The sequence below is a fragment of the Mesocricetus auratus genome, unplaced genomic scaffold (genome assembly GCF_017639785.1).
Source record: "Mesocricetus auratus isolate SY011 unplaced genomic scaffold, BCM_Maur_2.0 Super-Scaffold_6730, whole genome shotgun sequence".
NCBI classification, from domain to species: Eukaryota; Metazoa; Chordata; class Mammalia; order Rodentia; family Cricetidae; genus Mesocricetus; species Mesocricetus auratus.
Window position 1 is genome coordinate 105,917,392 of NW_024429184.1, and position 25,778 is coordinate 105,943,169.

The following is a 25,778-nucleotide window of genomic DNA, read 5'->3' on the forward strand; positions in this document are numbered from 1 at the left end:
TGGCCATCTGACTGGGGGAAGATGGAATCTCAAAGTAGATTTAGTTTGCATTTCCCTGATGGCTAAGGATGTTAAACATTTTAAAAAGTGTTTCTCAACCATTTGTGTTTAATCTTTTGAGAACACTCTGCCTAGTTATGCACTTATTTTTAAAATTGTGTTATTTGTTTCCATATGAAACTGAAGACCATTTTTTCAATTTCTATGAAGAATTATATTGGAATTTTAATGGACCTATAGGTTGCTTTTGATAAGATGGCCATTTTCACAATATTAATTCTATTGATTCATGAATGTGGTAGAGTTTTCCATTTTCTGGTATCTTCTTCAACTTCTTTCTTCAATGCCTTAATGTTTTTATGTGCAAATCTTTCACTTGCTTTGTTAGAGTTATCCCAGAATATTATTTTTGTGGCTATTGTGAAAGATGCAATTTCCCTGATTTCTTTCACAGTATGTTTGCCATTTGTATACAGGAAGGCTATATTGATTTTTGTGTGTGAATTTTGCATCCTGCTACTTTGCTGAAAGTACTTATCAGCAAAGTCTTTAGAGTCTTTCATATATGAAATTGTATCATTTGCAAATAATAATACATTGACTTCTTCCTTTTCTATTCTCCTTCAATTGTCTTAATGCTCTAGCTAAGACTTCAAGCGCTATATTGTAATAGGTATAAAGAGAGTGGACAGCTTTATCTTGATTTTGATTTCAGTGGAAATGCTTTGAGTTTCTCTACATTTCAGTTGATGTTGGCTATAGGTTTACTGTAAATTGTGTTTATTATATTGAGTTATGATTATTGTATCCACAGTCTCTCCAGAACTTTTTATCATGAAAGGATGTTGGATTTTGTCAAAGGCCTTTTCTTCAGCTAATGAGACAATCATGACTTTTGTCCTTTAGTCTATATATATGGTAGATTATATTAGTTGGCTTCTGTATATTGAACTGCATCTGTATCTAAAATATTCTACATCTTACTACAGATATATTTGTTCATTCATGTTAATTGTGGCTCTATTCATAATAGCCAGAAATTGGAAACAGTCTAGATATCTATCAACCGCTGAATGGATAATGAAAGCGTGTTACATACAAAGTATAATATCATTCAGCTGTTTAAGAAAAATGAAATTATGAAATTCACAGAAATATGGATGAAGCTAGAAGCAATCATCTTGATTGGAGTTCTTAATTGGTCTAATTAATAAAAACCTGGAGTCAATTATAGAAAAAATGCTGAGAGATCAGAGAGAAGGAGCAAGCCACTACCACACCTTACCTCCTTAGCATCTCAGCAAACAATAGAGTGAGTCCTTATTTCTGCTTACTTCTATCCTCTCTCTGCCCAACCATCTCCTTTCTATCTGTCTGTACAGACCTCCAGTCCTCTATGATTAGCTAATGGCAAGCTCCAGCCTCTGGCCCTCAGACACGCTTTATTTGTACAAGCAAGATATCACAACTGTAGGGAAAGATTTTATGTACCCATGAACACACCCACACAGGAGTGGTCCTACACACCACAGTAAACCAGACCCCAAAGAACAAATATGGCATGTGTCCACTTATATGTGGAGGTTAGCTTTAAAGCTTTATATACGCATGCTTCAATCCAAATAACTACAGAGTTTGGGCAGCTAATAAGGCACCTATAGGGCAAAGGAGATCTTCCATGGAAAGGGAAATAAAATAGAGTTGTAAAGAGATAATGGAGGCATAGAGTAGGAGGATTAAACAGGGAGATGAGGGTAGGATAAAGAATATGGGTAGAGACAACTAATGTTAAAGTTCCTTTGAAAAACCACGTGAAAGTCTACTACTGTGGAAGCTTCCTCTTATACATAAATATGTAAATGGAATCCCATACAATGAGGGAGACAAGGGCAGAGGAAGCTCATCAGTGGGGCCACGTGCTGAGTGCCCGTCACTCCCTGGCCCCTGGGAAGGTCTGAGACTGGGGCCCCCCGCGGCCCTAACCGGGCCCTCCCCGACTCGGGGGAGGTGAGTTCCCAGAGAGCAGGACTCCACGCGTGGGCAGACTGGGCAGGAGAGGCCCCGAGTGGGCGGATGCCTCCCTCGCCGGAGCTTGGAACAGACTCACGGCCAGCCAAGAGCGAGTACAATGAGGGAGACAAAGCACCCACCAAATATCTTGTGCCATCATGTAGAACCTCCACTGTCAGGAATGGGTTGCATTATGTTGAATGATTGGCAAAAAGGGGTACCATAGACCCTTCAACATCACAGTCTGTACCTTGCTGTACCTTGAGGCTATTGGTTATTCTCTACAATCTGACGGTAAGGCCCTATTTCTAAAGACACCACTTACTGTGTTATCAAATATGGAGGAGTCAAGCTGGTACCCAGGCAGAAGCTTCACTCCTATCGCGATCATTCATGATGCTGTAAGATACTTTGCATGCTACTAGAGGAGAAATGTAACTATCAGTATCACCTAGCAACAAATCCTGTTACATACAACAGAGACTCTGCTTATAAAACACGCTGGAGCAATAGTAGCACAGATGTTAAGGGGATAACCAACCACAGTTTTAAGGCCAACTCCATGAGATATAGCACAGATGTTAAGGGGATAACCAACCACAGTTTTAAGGCTAACTCCATGAGATATAGCCCATACATGACACTGATCAAGTGACCAAGGGCCCAATACCAAAGGATCATAGCAACAAAATGCCTCTTAGTGACATATTACTGTATCCACAGATCAGAGAGGTGCTCAGCCCTCATCAGACAAGCTTTTTGTAGTAGATGGCACTTACCACAGAGATGCACAACCAGAAAATTTACACAGAGTTAGAGATTTTGGAGCTCTCAGTCCTAAATGGGGTGTCTTCATCAAATCCTTCCTCTCAAGACTCAGGAACCTAAGAAGAAGACAATAAGGACAGATCACGGGAGTCAGAGGTGGTGGATGACTCCAAGGAAGCAGTGTTTTCCAGATGCCATGGGACTGGTAAACATATGAATTCATAGAGACTGTGACAGTATTCATAAGACCTGTGTAGGTTCAAACCAGACAGAATCCCAGAACCAAGAAGGGGAAGTGGACACAAAGGCTCGCCCTTAAGCAAGATGCTATTTGCAATGGATAGGTGCTGGCAAAGGGAGAATCAGTTTTCTCCAATGGAGTGACACTGGGTGTATCAACCGCATTCTACAGCAGGCCTCATGCCAGGGATTAGTTGGCCAACACTAGTAAATTCTGTGGTTTCTTTTGTGCATATATGCATTTTTTGTTTAGTTTTGGTGTTGTGAAATATTATTTTAAGGAGTGTTACACTTGTTTATGCTGTGGATCATTTGTTTAGTGAGGCAAAGATGCGTTTCTTTTATGTTGCATTTGATTAACTCTGTGAAGCTGTGTTACTGTGTCTGAAACACCTGATTGGTCTAATAATGAGCTGAAAGGCAGGAGAAAGGACAGGTAGGGCTGGTAGGCAGAGAGAATAAATAGGAGGAGAAAGCTGGGAGGAAGGAATGAAGGAATGAGGAAAGCAGGAGCAAGAGATCAAGGAGTGAGAAAAGAAGGGGCAAGCCCCCCAGCCGCAAAGACAGCCATGGAGTAAAAGAGAAAGTGAGATTACTGAAGTAAGAAAAGGTAAAAGGCTGGGCATTCATAAGTAAGAATAAACCTCCACATGGATTTATTTGTTTGGGAACTGGGTGGTGGGCCCCCAATGAGTAAAGAACCCAAAGAGTTCCGGCCTATAATCCCAGTGCCAGAGAGTCTGGGAAACAGGAAATAACCTAAGAGAGGTACGCATGGTACCCCAGAGAAGGGGAAAGAGGCAAGATCATCTGAGCAGATTGGTAGCAGGGTGGGGAGGGAGTGGGAGCTGGGAAAAATAGACGGGGAGAGGAGGACATGGGGGAGCAGGAAGGTTGAGTTGGAGGGAAGAATAGCGGATAATAGGGTGAGAAATACCACAATAGAGGCAGTCATTATAGGTTTGAGGAGAGATCTGGCACCAGTGAGATTTCCAGAGATCTACAAGGATGATACCAACTGACAAACTAAGCAATAGTGGAGAGACTACCTTAAATACCCATCCCTGATAATGAGCTTGACAACTACCTTATATGCCATTTTAGAACCTTCATCCAGTGGCTGATGGAAGCAGAGGCAAACACCCACAGCTAAACTCTGAACTGAACCCCTGGAACCCAGTGCCAGAGAAGGAGGAGTGATGAGCAAAGGGGTAAAGAATGGGCTGGTGAAACTAACAGAAACAGCTGACCTGAACAAGGGGGAGCTCTTGGACCCCAGACCGACCCTGACTGTGGGTGTCAGTGAAGAGGCCTGGACAATCCATCCCACGAAGAGGGATGCTCTCTCAGCCTGGACTCTTGGGAGAGGGCCCAGTCCCTGTCCTGAACAAAATGACAGACTCTGGATATTCCCTTTGGAGAAGGGAGTGGGGATAGGGTGGGAGGCTGTGTGGGCTGGTGGGGAGGGAGAGGGAGCTGGGATTGACATGTTTCTAGTTTAAAAAAAGTAATAAATAATAATAAAAAACAAACTGCAAAAAAAAAAGAAAAGAAAACCAACCAACTACATTTTGGCATTTTTTTTCTTACTGGCTTTAGTTGTTTGTTTTTTCTTATTTTTATTTTTATTGAGAGAGAAATGAAGAGAAAGTGGAAGTAGGGAGGTGGAAAAATCTAAGAGGAGTTAGAGGAGGGGAAAGAATATGATCAAAATATATGAAAAATTTGGTAAAAAATTTTAAAATGTTGAATAGGTAAAGGATTCAGGGCAGGATATTGTCATTTTTATTTTCTTAATAAAAATTACAGTGTACATTTTTGAGATATATAAACACGCACAAATACATATTTAAGGTAGTATTCTTTTTCGAAGTAACTGACCTGAACATGGCAGGTAAATTATCATTCCGTTAGCACAGCTCTCTGTGATGCATTACAGATTTTACCAGCATGCAATACAAGCAGCCCACGAAAGCAGACTACAGTGAATTTCTTTTTCTGTTAACAAGAAGTCCTGTGCATCTAATGTGTGTTCACACTCTTGAAGGAACTTAGTAACCGAGGAAATGTAAAACTTAGTCCAATTAAGAGCGGAGCAGTGCTGCGTGCGATGTTGTGGCTGTTTGTCACTGAGAGCAACAACTTAAATGGAGGAAAGATTTATTTCGTTTCAGTTTCTAAGTTCAGTCTGTGCTTAGCTAGCTCTACAACTTTTAGGCAGGTGGAAAGGCCCAACATCACGGCTGAAAGAAGCAGAGAGAAGAAAGTGCCGGAGACAAGGCACGTTGTCTGGGTATGCCCCTGGCGACCCACATCTTCAAAAAAGACACAACCTCTTCATGTCCACCCCTTCCCAAATATGCCATTGATGAATCCTTCAGTAAATTTAGTAGTCATAGTCCTCAGGATCCAATCATTTCCAGTCACCAAACTTGTGAGGCGGTGGCATATGTTTCATATTTGAACTATGACATGTCAATATTCATACCTTGCATAATAGAATTAAAGAAGGAGGAAAAGAACTAGTAAGTTGTTCTAGTTAGAGAAGCTGCACTTGACTTCAAACCTCCAACCCCTTCACACCCACTGTAGCACTTTTTAGAGCTTAGTAGCCCAGGGCTTTGACTGCTCCCAGCTTCAAGATGGCCTTCATAAGTGTAGTGTTCAGGTCCAATCTAGAACTAGGCTTATCCTTATGAATCCAACCCACTCAGTATAAGACCAATCCCTGTGGATTGAGGTTACAGGAAGGTTCCTAAAGATTCTATTTCCAGGGCAATCTAGAACCCACCCTCATGGATTCAGTCTTAAGGGATTCCCAGAGAACACAGATAATAGGCGCATTGAAGGATCTCATTAGTCTTTGCAGACTTGGGTTCAAGGCCTGCCATAGCTCCTTGTCAAATCCTATGAACACTGGATTCAGGCCTGCCTTAAAGAATATAGATTCCTGTTCCATTCCAGATGACCTAAGCAACAGTCCATTTTACTGGATTTGGGCTTCTGGACTACACCACAGCAGATCCAGGCACCAGGCTAGTCAGTCCAAGGATTGAGTGGCAAGCCGGCCAGTACCTCACACCAAACGGCCTAGAGTCTCTGCAGGGGCTGACTGCTGCAGAGTGTTCCCAGGCATAACAGTCTACAAAGACTGCAATAAGCATTACTTCTTAATGCACAGTCATCAAGGCATTGCAGCAGAGTCATGAACACCTAGGGAGCAGTAGCATGGGCAGATGGCCGAGCATACCTGCCTGGTGTGCTTCCTCCCGTAGTAAAGTACTTAAGCAAGGAAATGACTGCCATTTCATTGAAGCATGCAGGAGGGACCTTACAAAGATGTGTTTAAAGATACACCATGGCCTCATACAAAGGGCTGTCTACTGTCCTGCTCTCAAGATCAACTCTGCCTCTACCAAGAGTGATTCTTCTTAGTAGAGAAGGCTCAAGCAGTGATTCCCATACTGTGAACAGCCGAGGCATTTATTTCTGGGGAACATTGTGGCCCTAGGAGAATCTAAGACCTGTTTTAGGAGCTGTAGAGTTACCACAATAATTCTTTATCCTGAAGAAAGAGGCTACATACTCTATACTGTGCCTCCCATAATGAGACTCTTGCTGCATGAACACTCTTGAGGTTTCATCAAACCCAGGATCTTTGAAGCAAGCAGGCAACTGCTTCCAGCAGCTTCACTAACTTGTCTCTCTGTGAATCTTCCAAGAGGCTCTACTTACGCCCCCATGCAGTCCCTGAAAGCTCCTGGAAGCTTGTTTTGAGTTGTTCATTCTGTGGAGGTCTCCAAGAAAACAGTTGGGCCTTCCCATCTGCCCCCCCCCCCCACATCAGAAGGAGTAGACTGGCCCTTTCCACACACCCCTGACTCCAAGAAGCAACCAGGTAGCCCTATCTACCATACAGACAGTGAAATGAAAATAGTTACAAGTATAGTAGTTATTAGACAATTTGAATCATTTTAAATGTGAATGGTTTAAATATTCTAATTAAAGGAGAGCGACTACATGAGTAGACTAAAAACAACATCAGCACACACTCAAATGACAACAAACAAGACTAAACCGTGTTGTTTACCCACTTTAAATACAAAGCTCAATACAGGACTTTCCATTCCTTGGTATTTAGAATAAACCCCACATGCTTGTTCAGATTATAATGCCCTGTGATTTGTCTCCCGTTACCTCTTTGATCTCATTTTTTTCTTTTTTTTAACCTCATGACCCCTCTATGTGCTGCTTCCTTCCCTTGAAATATCATCTCCTAGGAGGTCTTCCAAGCCCATCCTATTTCTACCTTTTAGCTCATTGCCCAATTGATACCTTTTCAGAAGGCCTTTCATGATCCCCTGTTTAAAAGCTGGATGCTGGCATGTAAAAGACAGCAGATAGATCCATGCACAAAACTTAAGTCCAAATAGATCAAAGACCTCAAAATCAATCCAGCCACACTGAACCTCTTAGAAGAGAAAGTGGGAAATACTCTTGAATGAATTGGTACAGGAGACCGCTTCCTGAACGTAACACCAGTAGCACAGACGCTGAGATCGACAATTAATAAATGGAACCTCCTGAAACTGAGAAGCTTTTGTAAGGCAAAGGACACAGTCAACAAGACAAAAAGGCAGCCCACAGAATGAGAAAAGATATTCACTAACCCCACATCTGACAGAGGGCTGATCTCCAAAACTTACAAAGAACCCAAGAAGAAAGTCACCAAAACACCAAAGGATCCAATTAAAAAGTGTGGCACAGAACTAAATAGAGAATTCTCAATAGAGGAATTTAAAATGGCTGAGAGACACTTGAGAAAGTGCTCAACATCCTTAGCCATCAGGGAAATGAAAATCAAAACAACTCTGAGACACCGTCTCACTTCTGTCAGAATGACTAAAATCAAAACCACTAATGACAATTTATACTGGAGAGGAGAAAGGGAAACACTCCTACACTGCCAGTGGGAATGCCAAGTTGTGCAGCCACTGTGGAGATCGATATGGAGATTCCTTAGGAAAATGGAAATCAGCCTACCACAAGATCCAGCAATCCCACTCTTTGGCATATACCCAAAAGATGCACACTCATACAATAAGGACATCTGCTCAACTATGTTCATAGCAGCATTATTTGTAATAGCCAGAACCTGGAAGCAAACTGGATCCCCTCAACTGAAGAGTGGATAGAGAAAATGTGGTACATTTACACAATGGAGTACTACTCAGTAGGAAAAAAACAATGGAATCTTGAAATTTGCAGCCAAATGGATGGCAGTAGAAGAAACCATCAGAGTGAGGTAACCCAGTCACAAAAAGACAAACATGGGATGTACTCACTCATATATAGATTTTAAACAGGGAGCAGGGGATTGTCATCCTACAATCCCACCCCCAGAGAGTCTGGGAAGCAGGGAACACCCTAAGAGAGATGTGCATGGTAACCTGGAGATGGGTTATGGGAGGAGATCTCCTAATTGAATTGGGAGCATGGGGGAGGGCAAGGGAGAGGGAGATGGGAGAAAGAGAGCAGGAGAAGAGGAGGGCATGGGAGAGCAGGAAGGTTGAGCCAGGGCAAGAATAGAGGAGAGAAGGATGAGAGATACTGTAATAGAGGGAGCCATTATAAGTTGGAGGAGAGATCTGGCACTAGTGAGATCTTCACAGATCTACAAAAATGACACCAACTGGCATTAAGGCTACCTTAAATGCCCTCCCCTGATAATGAGATTGATGACTACCTTATATGCCATCCTAGAACCCTCATCCAGTGGCTGACAGGAAGCAGAGGCAGACACCCACAGCTGAAAATTGAACTGAACTCCTGTAACCCAGTTGCAAAGAAGGCTGATGAGCAAAGGAATCAAGACCAGGGTGGCGAAACCCACAGAGGCAGCTGACCTAAACAAGGGGGGAATGCATGGACGCCAGACTGATGCCTGAGAGATCAGCATGGGACTGATTCAGACAACCCCCCCTTTCCCCGAACCTGGGTGTCAGAGAAGAGGTGTTGGCAATCTATGGGACCTTATCAGTATTTATTCCTGGCATACAAATGGACTTTGGGAGCCCATTCCACATGGAGGGATGCTCTCTCAGCCTGGACACATGGGAGAGGACCTATGCCCTGCCCAGAACTATATGACAGACTCCAAAAATCCCTCATTCAAGGCCTTACCCTCTCTGGGGTGTGGAAGGGAAATGGAGTGGGGTGGGTGGTTGGGGGGAATGGGCGGCCGGGGGAGGAGGGGAGGGAAAGGGAACTGAGAGTAATATGTGTAAAAGTTAAATAAAATATATATTAAAAAATAAAACCTTAATGCTACCTACTCTTGGTTTTACTTCTTTGTAAATATAAACCATCTGAAATCCTTTTATTTTACTTACTTGTTTATAAATGTTTTTATTCACTAGTATTAAAAAATCTCATGGAGCAGTTTTGAAATATATATGTATTAAAATGTCTTGATTTACTTTTTTCTAATGTTATATCTTAAGGGTTAGAATGGTGCTTCATACAGTTGTCCCAGTAAGAATTGCAATGTATATTAAGATAAACTGGGTAAATTGCTAAATACTTCAGTGTCCATCCCTAGAACACATCTATAAGAACAAAAGCTGGAAAAAAACCAACCAACCAAACAACAATAACAAAAACCTAGGTCGATAATGGAAAGATCTCATAAGTAGCCATGCTCTGGATTCAACTCTGGCAACCTCAGAGGAGGCTGTTCCTCCTGGAAGAGGATTTGAATGGACCCTGGAAGATGGGTCCATTCAAACAGGCTGTGAGACTAACTCACTCCTCTTTCCAGTGTCCCTCTGGAGTGAGCTGGAGTCAGTTTGCAGTAGTCCTTGAGGGATCATTGTTGCACTTTCAGGATACAAGCAGGCAAGCAGGTTGTGAAGCCAGAACTGGCCATGGTGGGACTGTTTTAACAGAGAAGAGTCATAGGCTATACAATTCACCAGTTCCTGTTTTCTCACACTCCAGCCTTGGAGAACTGCTGCTCGGCTACTACCCAGCAGGACCCAGAAGCAGGTATAGTTAATCAATACATCATTTTCTACTACATATAGGAACTTAAAAATACACACACAAACACTGAGTTCCATTCAGATTTATTGGTCGAAACAGAGATGTAGTAGGGGTTTGGTTTGTTTCTATTGTTGTTGTTGTAGAAAATTACTACAAACTTCATGGGCTAACACATTAAAAATCAATTATTTTCCAGTGAAAAGTTCTTAAGGCTTCCTGGAAGAATCTATTTTTGTTTTTAAAGAAATAATTTTATGGTTGCTCACAGCCCTTGGCTCATGGACTCCTTTTTTGAATTACTCTATTCTTCTATTTATCACAATTCCTGTTTCTGACTCCTGCTTCCCTCTTGCAAGAGCTCCTGTAAATACACCTGGCCATCCTGGAACATCTTTGGCAGTACTATTTAATGTGTCACAAGTGACATTTAACCTTGATTGGACATTGGAGTCATCTGGGGAGACTAAAAAATATTCTGATGCCCAGGCTCCTTCCCAGAACAATTCTGCTAGAGTTTCCGAGCTTGGAACCTGTTAGCTGCTATTCAGAAATTCTTCAGGAGATTCCAGTGTGGAGTTGGGAGTGGAAAACTGCATTGGCAGCTTCAGAATTGGTGCAAGTGTACGTACTTAGAACAATAGCCAGCTACAACGTCTAAAAGCAGGGTGAGCTCCTGGGATCAGGGCATCATCTGCCTTCACCTACAGGACAATGTCTGTTAAACACTTAAAAACACTCCTCCACATGCTGTGTTTCTTATTGCTGCCTGCTGGGAGATGGTATCAAGAACACACATAAAGAAGAGCGTGTGTCACTTCAGCCGGGGGAATATGTGTGCTCCCTTTGCCCACTTACCTGGTGGTTGACTCATTTCCTTCATTTAGTGGCTCCTTCCTTAGTATCTCTCTCTCCCCCACCCCCCAATTTCCAGACAGGGTTTCTCTGTGTAACAGCTCTAGCTGTCCTAGAACTAGCTCTTGTATACCAGACTGGCATAGAACTCTCTGTATTTCTCATGTCACTCTCTGCTTCTCCCGATAACCTTCAATGGAACTTATAGCGTCTTCCATTCAGAAGAAAACAGTTACAAAATTCTGAGCATTTTAGGCTGAAGGAGACAGCGTTCATCCTCAGGGATGAGCCAAACTAGTCTGTGCCAAGATTTTCTTTTTACTGCAGAAATACAATTTTTTTGCATAGCTTTATTCCAGCTGTATTGAGGTATAATCAACAAAATCACATACCTACACTGTAATATGATTAGACATATTTATACATTACAAGATGATTTCCATAATCAAATCAGTCAACACAGCCAGCATCTCATACAGTGATGTCTTAGGGCATATAGTGAGAACACTCTCCTAGAAAGTGTTCTAGGAAAATTCAGATGTATAATATTTATCAACCGCAGTCAGCATGCCTAGCATTTGACCCACTGGAGTGACTTGTCTTAGAACTTTATCTTTGGACCTTTCCACTGACATCTCCTCAGCTGTGAGTGAAGCGGTGTAATGAAGAAACTGCCGAATCGTCACTTCTAGGAGGGAGAAGATTTCTTGTGGGTAAGAGAAAGAGAGAAAATATCCAGAGACATTTGAGAGAGTCCAGAGTAGAGAGCAAAAGAATCAGAATGGTTTCCCAGGGCAATCTACGGGGCCGGGGATGCATGTGTTGGAAAATGTGGTTTATAAGGAAGACAAGTATCTAGGGGGAGGGAAGCCCATGATCTGCAACAGCATGAGAGTTTAGGGTACAGGTGGGATTGGTGAGGGGGCCAGGATGCTAGTATGGACTTTGAAATGAATAATGGGTACTTGTGAATAGGTACTGCAGGAACTGGAGGCCGGCATAGATTTTGATATGCTGCTGATAGGCACCAAAGGTATATGTCAATGGAGAGTCAAGGCATGGGGAATGACTCCTTTGGGCAGACAGAAAACCCATTTTACAAATCCAGGAGGGATGCTGCTTTCATCTGTCAGTTCATCTTGAGCTTATTTCTGGATACATGCACTTCCTAAGACCTAGCATCCTCATTTCCCCTACCTCACAGACCCTACTAATTATCAAACAAAAACTCTTCAATATTTTTGGATTCCACATGTTAAAGGAGATCCTACAGCATTTGTCTTTCTGTGTCTGGCTTATTTAATTCGACATAATATCCTCTAGGTCTATCTGAGTTGTCAAAAATGGCAGGAGTTTCCTTTTTATGTTGAATAGTGTGTACTATGTTTTAGTGACCCATTCATCTTCAAATCATTATGATCTGTTGGGATTCAGTGAACATAGTGTAGATCTTTCTTTGAGATGTTAGTTTTGTTTCCTCTGAATGTATGCTTGTGAGTTAGGGACGATGGATTCCTAACTGTTAATTTATTGAATATCTTCCACGTGATTCTCCAAAACTTCACATTCCTACCAATAACTATGAGTGGCAGGCATTCCACTGGGCACATAGAAGAGGACAGACAATGTTAAGAGGTCACTGAATCCCTCCTGTCTCTTGGGTCATACTTCCAGAGCCACAGTTGGTTACTTTCTTCTTTGTGAGTCTTCCAAGGAACACACTCTTCTGTCCGAGACATTTGTCAATTTGATATTTTCTTCTCCGGTGCTCTTTATCCTAAGTTGTCTCCTCAGTTAACTCCTTCAGTATTTGTGACCCTTCCTCAAAAGGCCACCCCACTATGTGGCTTATGTTAGTTGAGGTTTCAATTAATGTGATGAAACACTGTGACTGAAAAGCAAGTTAGGGAGGAAAAGGTTTATTTAGCTTACACTTCCAGATTATAGCCCATCACTGAAAGAAGTGAGAACAGGAACTCAAGCAGGACGAGCTGATGCTTAGGTCATGGAGGAAGGGCTGCTTACTGGCTTGCTATCCTGACTTGCTCAGTCTGGTCTCTTATAGAACCCAGGACCACCAGCCCAGAGATGGCATCACCTACCATGGGCTGGGCTCTCCCCCCATTGATCACTAAATGAGAAAATTACTTAGAGCTGGATCTCAGTAAGGTAGTTTATCAACTGAGGCTCCTTTCTCTCTGATGATTTTAGCTTGTGCCAAGTTGATACACAAAACTAGCCAGTATATGACTGCTCCCAGAACTTTCTAAGTACAATCTAGTAACACTTATGTACGACACTTCTTTCCTTCTTGATTTGTCTCTGCCTGAGAGTGCCTAAATCCTTCTAATGATGGACCTGTGTCTATTCTAATAACACATGAACCTCAAGCCTGCAGAATAGACCCTGGCATGTAGCGGGTACCCAATCAACTGTTTTGAATGAATGGATGGAAAAGGAATTCCAAGAGAAGATAAATAAATACAGGAAGAAACTAGGGACTCAAGCAGTAGTCATAGCATGGAGACCATCAGATTTGATGTGTAGTATTGGCAAAAACTTATATCCATGCTGGTGAGAAAGGAGAAATAAAGAGGTCAGATTTGAGGGACGAGGGTAAGATGTCAATGCAGTTTTGATTAAAGCTAAAAGGGAGGAATTATGGTCCAACAGAAGAGACTTATTACACCAGAGGAACCCAGGAAAAGGCGAAAGACTGTAATTTAACTTGAGCACTTGAGGTAGAAGCGTTCATGTACTAATCATTTATAAGCTAAAAGTTCAGGGTTTGGGAAGAAAGCTGGAGAAGACAAAAGGGCATTTAAGGAGAGTGCTGACAAGCAGTGCCTGGAAAGAATTGTGCTTAATATATTTATACCTGAACTGTCACCAAAAATGGTAATGGTGCGATTGAGTGCTTTAATTAAATCTGAGCTGTGCTGACCGTACAATGTGAAAGCCTAAGTGTTATGGTCCTTCAGTGCACTGTGATTTGTATCTGAAATTTCCACGCTCACTTGGCAGTTCATCTGGCTTGTGTATGCTGCACTGCTCTGAACAAGCAGAGGCTGTGGCTAGGTAATGTTAAGAGAAGGAGTCTGGAGGGAGCACCTCCAGAGTGCTAGAAACGGCAAGGAAAGAAGGCGTTTTACAGCCTGGTCTTTGAAGCCAAGTGACTGCCGTGTCATAAGGCTAGCGGTGTCTGTGCCATCAAGATCTTCACAGCCGAACTTAAAAACTGTTAACATTTCTTCAGAGAAGAAGGGGTGTGAGGGTCTTTGGACCCTCACCCAAATATGCAGCCACTCTACCCAGCCAGTTTTATGGAATTTTGTCATAATTGGAGGAGACCTCAGGACCTTAGAAAGGGACTAGTTGACAGGTCACAGGAAAACTAGGGAGAGGGCCTCCATCTAGGCAGCCACGTGGAAGCCATAATCCATGCTGGGTGAAGACTTGGCAGTGCAGTTCCTTGGAGTCCCCTGTCAGTAACTGCCCATCACCCCATGTTCTGTAAGTATGTCTAATAAGCTCATTGCTTCCCTAGGGAGATTTGATAGAATCAAACTTTGGTTTTTGGTTTGCCCTTAATACTTTAGGAAGGAGGGCGGTGTTAAATGTTGACCAGGCACATAGAGAGAGGCTGAGGGAGGCAAGGAGGTAGGAAATATCTCTCTACCCAATCAGGACCAGTAGGGACTATATTTGAGATTTTTTCCTGTTTGTTTATGAAATTGAGCAGAATGGCAAGCACATAAAACTGGCAGCATTGACATTTAGAGATGGCTGGTGGCATCTTTTGAAAGAGTTCAAGGAGAGCGAATTTGAAAGGGAATTGTGTTGTCGGTTGATTTTTACTCTTTTGGGTCTTTGGGGGCCTGCTAGCCATTTCCCAAATAAATCACAGGAAGTCTTATTCTTTCTTATAAATGCCTGACCTTAACTTGGCTTGTTTCTAGCTAGCTTTTCTTAAATTATCCCACTTTTGCCTCTGAGCTTTTATCTTTCTCTATTTCTGCATGCCTTTCTTTACTTCTTTCTCGATGGCTTGCTTTGTAACTGGGTGACTGCCCCCCCCCGAGTTTTCCTCTATCCTTTCTCAGTCTTTGCTCCTTTCCTCCCAGATTTCTTCTCCTATTTATTGTCTCTGCCTGCCACCAGCCTCATCTATCCTGTCTCCTGTCTTGTTATTGGCCATTCAGCTCTTTATTAGACCAATCAAGTGTTTTAGACTGGCAAGGTAACATAGCTTCACAGAGTTAAACAAATGCAACACATCTTTGCCTCATGAAACAAATGCTCCACAGCATAGGCAAATGTAACACATCTTTAACTAATATTCTACAACACAAGTGTTATAGTTTCCTACCCTGCCCTCTCACTCCCCACTGGGAAGGAACTCCAGACTGGCTGTTACATAGTATCACTTGACTGATCACGGACACTTGCTTGAGTCTCATCATGGGAAGGCAGCTGTAAAAGCTATCCACTATGACTGGGTCCTCAGGAAAACTGTAGCGCTTATCTTCACCTGGTCTGCCCACATCTGGCAAATCAAATAATCCCACTTGCTCCCAGATTCGGGACGTTGGAGGAGTAGAGGGAAGCGGATTGAAAAATTCAGGCAACTCAGCAAGGGCTTGTGGCTGAAGCTCCCTTTAGCATGTTTGTTAGGTAATGCCTTCTGGAATTGCCTTTAAAAGTAAGCAAAGGACAGGTAGCACTGTCAGCAGAGCGTTTGAAGTCAGAGGGCCCTTCTTGTTCCTGAATCTCACTGATGAGCTTTCATCACTGGCATCATGCCCATCTCATTTGGCTTTGATTGCTGACATAATGGAAATGTTGTTATTTTCTGAAAACTCTACAAGTATGTCTCAAATAGCCTAATTAGCACCGAGGTTAATTAATAGGGAGGGAATTGGCCTCACTAAAGAAGGGCAGATAAGCACACAGTGTCATTATCCACTGAAGGCTGGAAACTGAAAGAGGGGAGCATAGACTGTAGATACTGGGTTGCTGGTTCTTCACTGGATTACTAAGATTAAGTGGTATGTATGTGCTTATTGAGAAATCGCATAGTAAGTCTGATGTGTTTTATTATGAAGAACATTCCTAGAAGGGCTGGAGAAATGACTGAATGGTGAGAGTGCTTGCTCTGCAAGCACGAGGCCCTGTAGTCAAAAGCCCAGAGCCTATATACAAAGCCAGGTATAGCCACCTGTGCCTGTAACCATAGCCTTGGGGAAGAGAGTTGGATAGATCCTCAGAGCCAGCCAAGAAATGATGAACATCCGGTCTGGCGAGTGACCTTGTCTGAAGACAGTAACGTAAAGAGCAATAGAAAAAGAAGGCCACATCCTGTTCCAGCCCGCGCATGCTTACACACACAGATGCAAGGACCTGTACACACACACACACACACACACACACACACACACACACACAAACAGCCCAATTATTTTTCAGCACTAATACATTAGGTAAGATTTCCCTTTATTTACATTAGTTAAACTTTGTTTTTGGGAGCTAGAACTTTAGAAGGTGAAAGATGGGGACAACATTCATAAAATGAACCCACTTGTGTGAAGCATCAGTTTAAACACCAAGCATACAAGATCCACTTGTGTGATGCTCTCAGATTAAACGCCAAGCATATGAGATCCACTTGTGTGATGCTCTCAGATTAAATGCCAAGCATACGAGATCCACTTGTAGGTGCTGCACTGGAAAACAGCAAGATAAGTATTTGCTTTGTTGACACAAAAATAGAATTTGTAGTAATGTGTGCAGGTCAGTTTTTGTCAACTTGACACACACTAGAGTCACTTGGGAATAGGGAACCTCAATGGAAGTATTGCCTCATTTGATTAGCCTGGAAGGTATTTTCTTGACTGATGGTTGATAGGGGCCCAGCCCCATCTAAGTGGTGCCGTCCATGGGTAGGGTGTGCAGGAAAACAATATGAGAAAACCATGGAAGTGAGCCCTACACAGAGATTCTTCATGGCTTTCGCTTCAGTTCCTGCCGCAGGTTCCTGCTTGAGCCACTACCCCAGCTTCTCTTGATGGCGGACTCCAACCTGTAGGACACACTAGCTCTTTCTTCCTCAGGTTGCTTTTTTGTCAGCATTTAATCACAGCAGCAGACACTAAACCAGACCATAATGTTACTCATAGTCTACCAGTTTCCACAAGAATATTACCCACTATGTAGTTGAGCTCCCTGAATACGGAGTATAACAGAAACATGATGCAGTATCCAGGTGTCATCTTGAGTATTCTAACAAAGAGTAAAGTTCAGTATGTGAAAAGACTAACTTGTAGATCTGTGATTTCAGTTTCAGTCTGAAATGGAACCAGGTAAACAAAGGTTCTATGTGTGGCCAAGCCTCCGTCCTGAAGAATTTTAATGCAGATCTGGATCTGTTTTACTCATTTTTGTGAATTCTGTAAGTGTAGCACGTTAGGGAGTATCTTGGTTGACAGACAAAGAGATAAACACCAGCCAACCAAACACTGAAGCAACACAGCCATGGTGATGGAGGGAATTAAAGAAGGAAAGCTGCAAGATGTCCAAAGCCTGCGGAGGAGGGGATAAATAATAAATTTCGAGTGTGAGACATTTGGGAAACCATAAGCAGAAACTAAAATAAAGAAAGGGTATAAAGGAAATTTTAGGGAGACAGTTGCAGGTCAGGAAACCATATTTTTGGGAGACTCGAAAGGGCAGAGTGGAAATGATAGCTATGGATATGATCCCAGAATATCCAAGGCAAAAAATGTCCAGGAGGATGGCTGGGGGAAAAGAAAGGAAGCTGTGGGAAGACTCTAGGAGCCAAAATAAATCTGATCTTCCAGTCTTGTCCAATTTCTAGGTAGAAGTTCCTTTTATGGGAGAAATACAAAAATATATTTCTTCTTGTCAGACTGAGCATTTGACCAGACTGCAACCTACTTCTTCTAGCAGCCTCAAGTCTGGTTGGCACCATGTGCTGGGGACAGCTGGCTGTCCAATACTGAATGCTGGGAATTCTGAGGTTAAAGCTACCCAGCCTCTGCATGAACAGTTTGTGGATGCTGTGAGTTGGTATCTGCTTGCTGTCTGGAATGTGCTTAGTTGTGAGTTCTTCCTAAGAGCCATCTAGCTGGCTGCCTACAACTTCTGATGGCAGTTATGAAGACATCTGTGGATTTTCTTTTTCTAAGGTTTTTTTTCCTCCTGATTATTACTTCAGTTCCTGTTGCCTGTAACTAACACTGACTTATTATTAAATGACCCCCAGATCTTGTGGATGTAAGGCGTTAGGAAGAAAGGAATCACTGGGGTTGGGAACAGACTGAAGATCAACACTTGTCCTTTCAGGTCACTCTAAGGTGCTGTAGATGCCTTACAAAGTTCACAGCTCTGGATCTGGCAACTGAAATAAGGAGTGTCGGACCAGTGAGGGTTGACTGCTGTATGGCCTGAATTCCTCTTTTGGTTTTCTACTGCTTAGAACAATAAACACAATTGCAGGGATTGCAGGAAGTATCAGTCCTTATATGGCATAGGTGCATCAGATGCAGACATGGAGACATGAAGCTGCATTTTAAGGCATTGCTCCCTGAAGGACTAAAATATAGCCTGTGTCACCATTGAGAGGGGAAGTCACTTCTTCTCATTAAACATTTCAAATACTTTTGGTTTTCAGAGGAGTTTTGTATTTACAACCAAACGGAGAGGAAGATGTAGAGTTTCCCATATGCCTCCTGCACCTAGACATATACAAACCCTTACTACCCACACCTCCCACCAGAGGGGTACAGTGGTTGCAATGGAAGCTGTTGCATTGACACATTCCCACGGAGAGCCCTTGGTTTACCTTAGTGCTAAACTCCTGCTCCTGTTGTCAGTGCTATGCATAGTGTGCATATTGTAATGAGTAAATGTGTAATGGGTACATGTATAATGGAATGTCCATCATTAGAGGGTCGCCAGGAGTAATTTGCTGCACTCAAAATCCTCTGTGTTCTGCGTCTCATCTTCACCCTCTCAGCCCCGATGGCACTCAGCTGTCTTCATATGTTTTCCTTTCCGGAATGTTGTGTAGTTATACCCTAAAAATGCACTGTTTCCCCAGACTGGTTTATTTTTTAATAAGAGGTAAGCTTCCTCCATGCTTTTTATGAATCACAGCTCATTTCATTTCTCCCCACTCCCTTTCCTTCCTCCTTTGGACAAGATCTTGCTATCTTGGCTGTGTTCCTTAGGCTAGCCTTGAAATCATCATTCTCCTGCCTCAGCTTCCAAGGTAGCTGGAATTTTAGGTTTGTGCCATCGCGTCTGGTCTGAATAGCACATTTTCCAATGTTGAATACTACTACATTATTTAGAGAACTCATCGTTTATTTACTCATTCATCTAGTAAAGGGCATTTTATTTACTTCTAAATTTTAGCCATTATGGGAGAGAATTCTGCTAAACATATTATATTCAGGTTTCCATGAGGACATAAGTGTTCAAGTCCTCTGGAAAACTACCAAGAGGTGCACACACACTTCCTGGATGATAGGATAAGAGTGTGTTTGCTTTTGTCAGTCACGTGTCTCCCTCAGTGCCCGGGCTGCTTTTCCTTCCCCCAGCAATGACTGGGCATCCTTGATATCTTGCATCTTCACTAACCATTGGTGCTGACGGGGCATGCAGTGGAGTCTCATCATTTTGTTTTGAAATTTCCTAAAAACGTTTGATGGGTAAAACCCTTTCTTAAGCGAATTTTCCATTTGTTCGTCTTTTCTTTTCTATGTACATCTTCTTTGGCGAGGTGTCTGGTAAGGTTTTTAGCCAATATTTATTTTATTTTGTTATTCTTTTTCCCCTTGCTTTTGTTCTGTGAGGATTTCATATCGGTATACAATGAAACACCTTATCTCCTCTCCCCACTTACCTTCCCAATCCGCCTCCTAACCCAGTGTCGTCATCGTCGTTTTCCTGTTCTCGTTATTCTTCTTCTCCCTTTTCTTCTCTGAGTCAATTTAGTGTTCATAGGTTCATGGGTGTGGGGCCACCCACTGGAGCATGAACCATCTACAAGAAGCCATACCTTCCAAGAATGGTGTCCCAGCCCCCAGCTGCTAATCAACTGGTTAAAACTGTTTCCATTTTTGTTTTTTTTTGAGGGGGGGCCATCTTAAAATTAAGTTGTTAACTTTTAGTTTTTTGTGTACTTCATATAATGGACTTTCTTTATCTGTTTCTTTTTACAAATATAACCCCTAGGCATACTTTGTCTTCTCATACTTTGGACATTATCTTTCACAAAGTTTTAAACTTTAATAGGAATCTATCTATCATTTGTGTTCTTGAATGTGCCCCTGTTTTAGTATCTACTGTGTCATTGTGGTAAGAATTCCCTTAAAAAAAGATAGCCAGTGTGGTTTAATCAATATGTACATGCAAACTTATCACATACATGTGTCTTCACTGCCACAGCAACCCTATCATTTTCTTGTAGCCTTGGGCATGGTAGATGAAGAACAGAATACTATTGGGCCTGGCAAAGTTACTGGAGTTGGCTATGTCTAAGATAGATAAGTCTCTGTTCCAACTGCCTTACCAACATGATTAAAGTCATACTAGTCCTGAACCATGACTACTATTATCATTTATTCCCATTTTACTAATGGAAAATCTGACACAAAGAAAGGGGAAAGGTCATATTTTTAGAAATGGTTGTGTCAGAATTTTAACCAGTTCAGTTATGATCTTAACCACCATGATGTAACAAAAAAGAGGTGACACATCCTCTGAGTTTAGAGAAACTGAATCTATAGAGTCTGTTGACAGGTTATACTTGGAAGGTGACAAACCAAGTAGGGTTCTATGATGGATTCTTCTTGTGGCTTTTAGAGAGAAGCCTTTTCCTTGCCAATCGCTTGGTTTTTCCCCACCAGTCGCCTGGGTTCTGCCATGTTGTAGTCCCCAAATAACACACAAGACACTGTATTAATTATGAAGCTGTTGGCCTTGCTTGTTTCTTACTGGCTAGCTCTGACTTAAGTATTTACCCCATAATTGTTAATCTAAGTATTTCTCTTACCGGAGAAAATTTTCCAGGCTTCTTACCCCTGTGGTGGTTACATCTTGACTCTCTGTGTTTCCCCTACCCAGAGTCCTCCTAGACTCCTAGTCCCACCTATCTTGCTTCCCTATTGGTCAACAGTGCTTTATTGACATATACACAGGACTTCCGCATCATCTCCCCTTTTCTGTCTAAACAAAAAGAAAGGTCTTAACTTTAACATAGTCAAATTATATATAACAGAACAGCTATCAAGCAAGAACACAGTTAAAATATTTTGTTCATCAACATTTAGCAAGATTTAAAGAAAATGTCATCTATCCCATCCTTTTGAGTCCAAAGTCCTATATGTAGCTTATCTTTTATCATAACTAAGGAAAACTATAACTATCTGTCTTCAACTCCATCAAAGACCACAGAAGGATAATATATAAACACTAGGATTGACAGAGTCATTTTGCTACCTGGGCAGTCACCTGAAGTTTCTCTGTAATGTTGGGGTATCCATCTTCAGCCCATAGGGCCACAGTGTGTCTGGAAGGCTTTTCAGCAAAGCAGGAAATTTCAAACTGTCCATCTGTATCAGCAGTTTGTCAGTCATTTTTCTGTGTCCTGCAGAAAGTCTCGTAGACTCTTCCATGAATCAGGAACCCTGAAGGACTGTTTGAGTTCAGTAGTCATTTTTCTGTGGGTCCTGCATATCCAGTTTATACAGCAACAGTCAAACAGTCTAGGCAAGAGCAGTTACTTGTCCAAATGTGTACACACGGTCATGTACACACACACACACACACACACACACACACACACACACACACACACACACATACACACACACACCATGATTCTGGGACAAGAGAGGTTTCATTTAGCATGCAGCATATAGCATAGTGTATGTGGTACAATTGTGGTAACTTCTCATGAAATTATCCAGAAAGCAGGTCTTGGAATTTACCAGAGAAGTCAGGGTAGTGTCCACTGAAAAAATAAAAGACTAATGAAAAAGTGGTAACATTCAGCCTGGAAATGACAGAAGACAGCATAGAATACTGAGTGTAAACCATGAGCTTTACCACTCTGAGTGGTTTGGACTTGTGAATCTATCTCTACCTGTAGAGATGGTAAAGTCTCTCCCTCACAGAGTGGTTCTGCGTTTCCAGTGAGCTTTTCCTTGCATGCTTTTATAACAGTATACTTTGGTCCATAATATGATACATTAACACTTTCACTTAGGGCCTGTTTTATTATTATTATTATTATTATTATTATTATTATCATTGTTGTTGTTGTTGTTATTATTATTTTAATGAAGAAGCTAATTGCGAAGCCAAGTCCTTTCTTCTCACCTATGTATTCTGTCCCTCTACCCCTCCCTGCCCTATCATCTACCACAACATGAAAATTTGGGCAAACTCTTTCATATGGCAGGACCCTCTGTAAGTCACATCTGACTTTGCTATAGGGACATGATTGCAGTCAGGTAATAAGTTTCCCCACTAAACTCAGATCCCTTTATAGGTCAATATTTTTTCCATTTTTCTTTTGTGCATTTTCTCCTTTCTGAGCCTGTGCTTGTGGGTCTATAACAATGTGAAAACAATGCAAAGTTTCAATGCTCTTTAGAAACTTGGATAAACTGATAACGACTGGTATTTAATAAATTCTGATATCTTGCAGGGATCCCCCTTATAGACTTGATGCCATCATGGCTAGGTATATGGTATGTGAGGTAGAGGAGAGGATGTCTATTATCAAACTTGGGGGAAGGTCACAACCTGTGTGTCAAGTCAGGTCTGCTCAATTTTCCAAAAAAAGTTCAGATTAATAGTTGAAAGCAGACAGATGATTTATTCAGTGTGGCTATAATGGGAAGACAGACAAAGAGGTTCAGCAAAGGCCTCAAAAGGTCCTGAAGTGAGATCAAAATTTAAATTCAGGGCCAAGGATATGCACATCCAAGTAGTCCTGAGTCAGGTGTAGTCCCCACTGTTGACCCATTGTGATATGGGTTTCAGTCTCATCCTGCAGAACTGTGTGAAATCTCTTCTTGAGAGACAAGTTCCTTATCTGACTGGTGCCTTTTCCTTCTCCTAAATAAGATCCCTTGGGAAAGTCCTATTTCTTTGGGTCTACCTTTTCAATAGTGTGATAGCCAAATTGGGACATGCAGAGTGTCCCTATTATTTCCAGGCAGTGAGAACCTATGTTTGCAAAGTTTTATCCTTTCTTCTGACTCTCTTGAATTCTGAGGTTGTCTGTTTTTCAGGTGTAGTTGTTTGATCCTCATGTCTGTGGCTGGTGAACTCTCAAGCTGCTCAAGTCCCAGCTTGCCCATTGTGACCTCTTGCTCATACCTTGATCTGGATTGTTTCAGTCTCCAGGCTGAGTAACTACTTTGTAAGTCTGTGGAACATGGTTAGAAGCTCCTATCCTGATGACTCTCAGATAATCTGGGGATGGGTCTCTGACCCCCATTCTCCAAACACAAAATATCTGAGACATTCAAGGCAAGAGTTCCTCTCTTAAATATTGGAACAATCGACCTCATGGAACAGATAGATTCACTGGGTATGTAGACTTAAGCTTTCCACAAAGCTGCCCACTATCATGGTGACAAACAGGAATGTGGTCACAGTTCCTTTTGTTCTGAGTTTTCTAATGTAGTTTCTTCTTCATGACTTAAGTCTGCAGAGTGTGGTCAAGAATGTGCCTCACTGTCTCCTTACACTCCCCCTCCTTCACCTGTTCCTCCCAGCCCACTGGGATAAAAACACAGGCTTCTCACTCTTTTTAATTTGATGGGGCAGTCTATATTTCATTGTCTTCCTTAATGAGATCATTTTCTCTGTTCCTCTTTCCTTGGGGGAAAGTGGGGAATGAAATCACATATATTATTCCAGTGACAATGATGGAGTTTGTGTTTCTCATTAAAAACACTTAGCCATTTATATAAGTCTCCGTAGCACTGGGAGAGAGAACCTTATACATATCTATAAAAACATCCCTTCAAGTCCTATAATTTTTATGTACTTTCTACCTTGGCATTAGTAAAACATTGCACATCACCAGTGTTACTCTAGCATATAGACTAAAATACAATTGTTTGACCTCTAGAAATCAATGTGCTTGACCTTATCTACTTAGGATAGTTATATCATTCCTCCGTGGCTCAAGGAACATGGCATAAGAGGGGTTAGAAAGAGTACAAGATCCAGAGTGGGAGATGTGTATCCAAAAGGCATTGTCTTGACATGACATAGCCATTGCACCTATGAGCTCTACAAGCTGTGGTTATCTGCATAAGACCTGCACAAGATTGGGGCACCTAACACTTCATACAGCTGGGAGAAAGACTGTCTGGATGAAACTGTTGACAATGGTTTCTAGGGCAGGCACTGTCATTTCCTTCACCCACACTTGTGCAAGTAACTCTAGTTGAACCCAGAAGATCATACACAAAAGGACGTGAAAACAGGAATGGGGCTTGTTAGAAAGAAGGGCTTCAGTAAGAGAAAGGAGGGTGATGAACAAGGAAAATGGGGGTAAAATGACTAAAATTCATTATATAAGTGCATAAAACTGTCAATTTAAAAATGGAAAAAAAACTCACTGTAGTTTTATTAAAATTTTAGACTCAGTTGTGTGTTGAAGGCCAGCTTGGTCTACAGAGCGAGTTCTAGGACAGTCTCCAAAATAATATAGAGAAACCCTGTCTCGAAAAACCAAAACCAAAAAACAAAAACAAAACAAAACAGAAACAAACCTTTAGCCTCTTTGTGAGTGAGTCTGTTATGGACAGGATATGTAGTTCACCCATGTTGTCATTATGTGCCCTTTAAAAATGTCTCTTAACTCCCTGTGCCTCCTTGTAAAATGAGCATCTTTGTAATATCCACAATCTACAGTTGTTCTGAGGCTTAGATCAAAGCATGACCAGGCACATAGTAGGTACGGTCTGAGGATTTAGTCTGTTTCTTATGATTGGTGAACTGAGGTTTGGTTGACACTTTTACTGTTGAAACCATAGGTGTTAGACAAGATCTTTGTGATGCTTGTTGGTACTGCTTTTGTTGTTAGACATTGCAGCAGCTCAATGGCTGAGGTCACCTTTGATAGGTAGCTGGGAAGATCTGGAAAAAGCCATAACTTGCTTTGTGTGGAAGTTTCATTTTCATTCCTTCTCGGATTTATGAATGTCTACGGTCTCTTCTGCAAAGTTATGCTGCAGTTCTTTTGGCCTCTGTATGTTTCTCAGAGTTCTTTGAGCACTAAATAATTCAGACATTTTGATACGGTGAGTTCTAAATCTATTAACGCCTGATTTCTTCTCCATGGCAGAGATGCAGTGTCAGGCTGTCGCAGCATCTGTTGATCATAGTCATCCTCAGCAGCTGTGTCACGAATAGGAGAAGGTAGGTGGGATTAAGGAGATGCTAAGTGTTAGAGATGCTAAGTAAAGACAGGGACACTAAACAGTCTTAGTGAAATTTACACTTCTGGGATTACCAAGGAGGAGGGCCTGTCCTTCATTCTGTTTGTTTGCTTGATATTTGATTATTTTCTTTTCTAAATTATCTGTTCCTTTCTTTGCCTATTTTTCTCTTAGGCTCTTACTGGATCGGGACTATGATTTATATTTTCTCAGAATTATTACAACCCTATTTACCATTTATGGCAAATATTTGTTTTTACTGTTTGTCATTTGATTTCAAACATGAGAAGGCTTTGAAATTTTATCAAATCAGGTATGTTGGTCAAATGTTCTAAGACTTCCTATATTTCTTTTAGTGTTGGGGAACTTTTG